At 40.9% G+C, this 6793-nt stretch overlaps 2 non-coding genes across 2 annotated transcripts; both read right to left on the reverse strand.

Annotated features, from left to right (window-relative positions):
• Positions 1–4110: 4110 nt before the first annotated feature.
• On the reverse strand, positions 4111–4182 carry trnag-ucc (transfer RNA glycine (anticodon UCC)). Its single transcript has one exon. It is a non-coding gene; the product is annotated as a tRNA-Gly (tRNA).
• A 2309-nt stretch (positions 4183–6491) lies between these two features.
• Positions 6492–6563, reverse strand: trnaw-cca (transfer RNA tryptophan (anticodon CCA)). The gene has a single exon. It is a non-coding gene; the product is annotated as a tRNA-Trp (tRNA).
• Between the last annotated feature and the right edge of the window lie 230 nt (positions 6564–6793).

The following is a 6793-nucleotide window of genomic DNA, read 5'->3' on the forward strand; positions in this document are numbered from 1 at the left end:
ATTAATTATTTGAGCGTTACAGGTTCGGTCGGAAAGGAATGATTTACGTAGCCGATTAATTAGGACCGCACATCAGTCATTCCGCCCTGGGCCGGCCCTGACCAATTTGATGCCCTAGGCAAGATTTTAGCTGGTGCCCAATTGGCATCGCAGCCAATTCCACCACCGATCATTGTGTTCATACACTCACACAGAAACTGCATAGCTTCATGTCTTAGATTTTCTTTATTTTTGAAACAATAAAAAACCACACAAAATAAAAACAGTATGCAAGAAACAAGTGACAAAACGAATTATGAATACAATATAAATTAGTATTGCACGAAAAAACTATATTACCGACACCATAGTGCAAGATGCATAATGTAGCAGTGTTCTACAGCCTTACCGCCTTGCCTTTCTTGCAGCAAACAAGTGACATAAAACGAATTATAAATAAGTGGATGTTTCCTGCAGCACACTTGAAAGAAAAAGTACATTTCTCAAAATTATGTTATAGGTAATGGAGGTTGATGAAAGAGTTAAATAGCTGATCGATCAAAAGGTGTGATCGTTGTGGGGCATCGGTAAGAATGCACAATTCTCATTCATTCCAAACAGTGTCCCTTTATTGCATCACTAGCAATGGGCGTTAGCCTATTTTGGTATTTGTTTTGTGTGTTTTTTATTGCTTCTTGTTTTGTTTTATTTATTCACTTTCCACTGTCAGCTCTCTGCATTCCTTTCCCATCTCTCACTTCTTGATCCTCTGCAATCCGCCTTCCAAACACCGCTCACACCACTGAGACTGCTCTCCTGGCAGTCACTGACTCCCTCAACTGTGCTCGGGCAGCCTCCCTCTCCTCAATCCTCATCCTCCTTGGTCTCTCCGCAACATTTGACACCGTCGATCACTCCATCCTCCTCTCCTGCCTCGCTGACCTTGGAATCTCTGGGACTGCTCTCACTTGTTTCTCCTCCTACCTCAACGACCGGACCTATCAAGTGGCGAGGTTCCTCATCCACCCCTCAACCTCTCCTCACAGGCATAACCCCCGGGTTTAGCTATCCTCCCGATGGTTCACACTTCGGTAGCTACCTTTTTTACTTTCATGGGGCCCTGAAATCCTCGCTGCGCCCCTGGTCATGAAAGCTGTAATGTCTGGTATCAAAATACATTACTGGCTTTCGGCTTACACACGTCATTTCAACCCACTTGCTCAAGCAGACCGAGTAAACGTTTACTCGAGGTATACGGTCACACAGAAGGAGCATCCCAAGAACACCAGTAAATGGCGTTGAAATTTTGAAAACATGCACAATTTTCCACGATCTAAGCCCACAGTTTACGTGCAAAATCTAACGTCTGAGATGATGGTATCCATGTAACATTCCCGAAATGGACGCATTTTAAAAGTGCAAGGTAACGGTCTGGTCCATTTATTGTGGGTTTCAAGGTAAAGTACATTGCTGATGGACGTTTCATGGTTAATGCGGATCAGTGGTTTCCTTTATCATTATGCTCTCTAAATTGTTGTGGGTCTGTTGTACACTGTTCAGTACTGTACATCGTGTTTTAATCCTAACTTGATAAAACACTTCGATTCATGGCTTTGTAGCCCCACCAGTGACGTAAAAAACCACTCGGTAAGATCATTAAAACAAAGTATTAAACAAGGCGCAATGCACAAGACAGTCCTTTGCCCTGTGCAGTGCTGCGGGTAAACAACTCGTCTCTAGTGCAATAAACTAAGACCATGTAAACCCGAGAGGGAGAGGGGCATTTAATCTGTGACTCGAGCATATTGTCTCCAGTGAGGTCAATACACGCGTCAGGGATATGTATGCTAAATGTAATGTAAATATGATGGATATAATGTATATTGTGGTGGAGTTTATAAAGATAATGTCAGGGGAACTTTAGTGATGTTCTGTGTTTTCTAAATTCCAAGCAGTGGGACTTTAAGTCATAACTTTGTGAGGAATTTACATGTCTTTATAAATTATATATCATTATAAAGTAATAATCCAGCTCACTTTGCTAGCTAGCCTACTGCCAGTTGCCATCCAAATGATGATAATGATCAGCTAGTAGTTAAGTACTGCAGTAGTTTGCCAGTTGTCAGCTAATGATTTTTGATAGAATTGTATTATTTAAATTCAGTTTTTTGTGCACTATAGTATTTTCAGTATTGAGTATTTTTGGTGTGGATGTTATTTTACCTAAACAGTTTATTAGTTATTGCTCTGATTTCAATATGCATAGTGCACTATTTACATTTGTATTGATTATTACATCAATTTCTTCAACAAGTACAGTGTATGTTAAAGTGCAATACATGTTCTGTGATGTGCATTATTTAAATGTTTGTGTTTATTTTAGTTTTAACTAAACATTCTCTATACGCCATAAACATGGGCACCACTAAAATGTTTTTCATCGAGAGGGGGGATGGTTCTGGGGCTACTATCAAATCTCGCATATGGCCCCCAAATGGCTAGGGCCGGCTCTGGACATCACACATTACATAGGATGGGACTGACGTTGGATGCGACTTTTCGTGACTTAAATCAAGTAACAAGTTACTAGTACACACATAGCCTCTAAGTGTACTGAGTAATGATACTCTCTCTTTCGTTCATTCGTTCCTTAGTATAATTACCTTTAGTAGTATTAGTACTGGCCACTACTCGGAAGGTAGCGATGCGCACCAATAGATCACGAAAGCTTTCTCATAGTTTTGTGTTTTAGATAATGGTTCAATACGGACTCAATCCCCTTTCATGGACATGGCAGGGAACTTGCAGTTAGAACTAAGGAGTCTAATAAGACTTGGTGGTACGCAGAACTGAAGTGCCAAGTGACAGGCTATCACTTTCATTGCACACCGCATTGTCTTCTCGCAGGGAGCGAATTGGGGAAATGTTGGATTTACGGCATCATGTAGAAAGACTGAATGGTTTAGTTACAGAAAAAGATAAAAAAAAGATAGTGACCTTTCTTACTAGCTGAACTAACCTGCATAAAATTAAGAAGATACAGACATTTTCATGCAATTATTTCAAGTTACAGTCTGCTGCTCAGACACAGTTTGGCGCACAGATGCAACTATCATCAACTCAATTATAAACATATATCTAGAGAGACAGAGAGACAGACATGGACTACATATCGTGCACATTGTATGAAATCATGCTGGTATATGTAGGCTTGTAGATGATTGTTAAGAGGCCTATTTGGAAACATACGAAATGAGATATTACCATAATGAAGTCATGATACATGAAGGAAATGTTTTTCATGTTGGCAAAAGTACCCTGTCAAAATGAAAATGAATGAGAGAAGACTAAAACAAAGGGCTCGTCCGGGATTTGAACCCTTTGAATCATACCCCTAGACCAACGAGCCACATAGCACAGGTTTCTGTGAAAACTAGTTAACATCGGTGCCACGTAGAGAGTTGTGCGCTCCTCTATTTGAACACTTTCTCCTTCAAACATTGCATGAGTGTCTGACTGCCGCCATCTAGCGGTGCTGACTGACCGATGGCTCGGGTATCTTGGATGTTGTTAAATGACATAACTGTCCGCCCAAGACACTGATGAACAAGGGTCATAGTTTTCCCTTGTAATAATAACAACAATAGTAATTGGAGTGAATGGAAGTGGCATTTCTATTTCACTTTACTTTAACCGTCATCGTCGCCAACATTGTTGTTGGTGAGCATGGAGAGGAGTGTATTAGCTTTTAAAGTATATTCAAGCAAAGAACACGTCAAATAAATGTAATACCGAATACTTTTGCACGCAAGTGCACATGTATGTTACAGCGCTACTGGGAGCACGGCCCACGTGAAGCAAGAGGGCGCAGTAAAGGTCTGCGAGTCAAGTGTGATGTGGGTATCCTGCAGCAGGGAGAGGAACCTTTGTTTTTCTACAGACGAAGCTGGTGCTGTGGGATACTAGTGTAAGGCCATTTATTCGTCATCTGTTCATGCGCAACGGTTCACCAGAAGTGTGTTAGTGAAAACAGCGGTAAGTGCAGGCTTAGTAGGGTCGCAATAGCTTGAATGGTGTCGAACTCCCCCGAAGCATCACAAGTGTGATGGCGGAAGCCTAGAAAGAAAACGTTGCGTTGGCCGGGAATCGAACCCGGGTCAACTGCTTGGAAGGCAGCTATGCTCACCACTATACCACCAACGCCCAGAAAGTCTCTCATTCCATGACTTTTGATGCATTTCAGATCATTCATCTGACTAGATACATGCGAATAATTACAGCCTACAGTGTAAAGCTTCTGATTACAGACAGGGCGTGTTGAGTGTGCTAAGTAACTTGCTAAATTCACTAACAAACAGTCGCTGCTCTTACTACAAAACAGGTGCAAGATATATCATTCTTAGCTAAACAAACCACGTAAACAATCAATGTAACTCTTAACTAAACTAGGAAACGCGAGAGAAAAAGGCGATACTTAGCTGCGGCGACTTGAGCGACTTCTCAGCTGGCTTGCCCGAGTGTCCAGATGCATATGTGGAAATACTTCTATACAATCCATGAACATAGATTCTCGATAGATGAATACTGTTTATTTAAAGGTCAGTTTTTATTTAGCGCATAGTTTATTGAATTTACCCACCAAGGTGGAACACGGACAATGATGTATTTGATTGACAGTGTAACTTGGACTGTTGGAGTAACTTGGACACCCATTGGAATGGAAAAACAAACTCGAGAGAAAAGTGTGTGTGTGTGTGTGTGTGTGTGTGTCACCTGCTGGTAGTGATGCATTTACATAACCTACAGACTATTTGGGCTGATTGTTCCTGGTGTATTAATGAAACTTTTCAAAGCGGTGGCTTACGTAGATGACATCACAGTCATTGTTAAGAATGGCAAGGATGTACCTTACCTTAAATGACTGTCAGAAATGAATTGAGTTTCTTCAGTGGTTAATGGCTTTTACTGGGGGAACTAGGTAGAAAGCAAGCCACTGTCTCTAGCCACATTTTGGACAAATGGACAAAACTAGATGGATTTAAAAATAGACGGATAGACAGTCGGATGGCGTCTGTCTACAATATTTTAAATGATAATAGTATATGTAGTATATGCATGTGCATTATAAACTAATCTTTACATAAAAGGGGTAATACCATAATAAAATGCTGATGAGAGGAGAAGAGATCTTATTCACTGGCCAAATACATGATTTCGACAATTGTCGTACATCTTGACGGCACTTAGCTTTACTTTTCACAATGTATGACTGCACTTACTGTACTTAACTGTATACATTGGAAGTTGTAAAATGTATTATCTTGAATTGCTTTGTTTAATGTAAATTTGAATTTGTAATGTTTGATGCCTTGTACTTAACTGTATTCTTGCACTTATGTTGCAAGTCGCCCTGCATAAGGGCGTCTGCCAAGAAATAAAAATAATAATAATGTGTTTTATACAATGAGAAATTAAGAAAACCGTAAAAGAAAGGCATTTTAAACCAGGACCTCTCGCACTCTAAGAGAGAATCATATCTCGAACAAACTTACATTAGTGACATCTTTACACTAGTGCCACGTAGAAAGCGGTGCGCTCCAACAGCTGGAAACTTTCTCAGTCTCAAGTTCAAGCACCTTGTGTGTGACTGCCATCTAATGTTGCTGACTAATAGCACTATTGGACTAGAGGAGCTGGGGCTGGCAGAAATTCAGCCAGGCTTTTCTACAGGCGCAAACTCAGCTGATGCTGTGTAGTCTACTCCGTGTACGTCAATGAAAGTCTAGTGACTTCAATATACACACCCCGATGCACCCAAAGAGTGATTGTCAAAGTATGAGTGACTCGCTCCACTAGCAGCACCGACCTGCATCTCTCTGTGACACCCGGCGCCTCCGTCTGGATAAGCTGCTGGTAATGCCGAGCACGGCAGCAGATCTTGTACAGTGGAACCCTAATAATATTCCTAATAATATGGCAACATCCTGGGGGGTCGGTGTGCCGCGCCACAGTGCAGCGACCTTAGCGCATCACTAAAAGGCACCTTAGCGAGGCCTCGGAATCGCTCAAACATGAACCGAGAAATGAACATTGAATCCCATCTACTATTATTACCTAGTAGTGTTGATGTTATCTAAAGTATTTCTATACGTTTTTATTAGTGTATGAATTGTGTCGACCAGGGATCAGAAAGTGAGACAGTATTGGGTAGGCGGTAATCGAAAGCACAAGAAATACATAAAAGGGAGCTATACAGCAGGTGAATAAAACACGGATTGTGACAGTCTACTGTTAATAGCCTATAACAAGGCAGATTAAAATATAACAAACGATACGGATTCTTAAAATCAAATATAATTTCAACGTGCAGGAGACCAGACTGACTTTTATGCATCCTCTCGGGTGTAGATGCATGTTACTTAGACTAACAACGTTTGCATTCTAGGATATTAATAACACTCTCCAGAGCAGGAATTATTGAGTGATATTACAGGGAATGTAGAGTAAAAGACTGACCCCGACGTGATTTGAACACACAACCTTCTGATCTGGAGTCAGACGCGCTACCGTTGCGCCACGAGGTCCTTAAACTTCAGTTAACACAGGACGTCAAGGAAAAATATTGGGAACTATGGTGATGTTTTGCTAGTGACCATTTAGGTTAATGAATGGGCAACTGAAGCATTGACGTGATGAAGAAGTTAAACAGAATGCTAAAGAGATAGTGACAGTGAGCATGACACAGAACACATGGCATGACGTGAATACCAAGTTAAACTTAAAGCAGAAATTACAGAAAGAAAGAAAAAAAAAC

This window comes from Amia ocellicauda, unplaced genomic scaffold (assembly GCF_036373705.1).
Source record: "Amia ocellicauda isolate fAmiCal2 unplaced genomic scaffold, fAmiCal2.hap1 HAP1_SCAFFOLD_151, whole genome shotgun sequence".
NCBI lineage: Eukaryota > Metazoa > Chordata > Actinopteri > Amiiformes > Amiidae > Amia > Amia ocellicauda.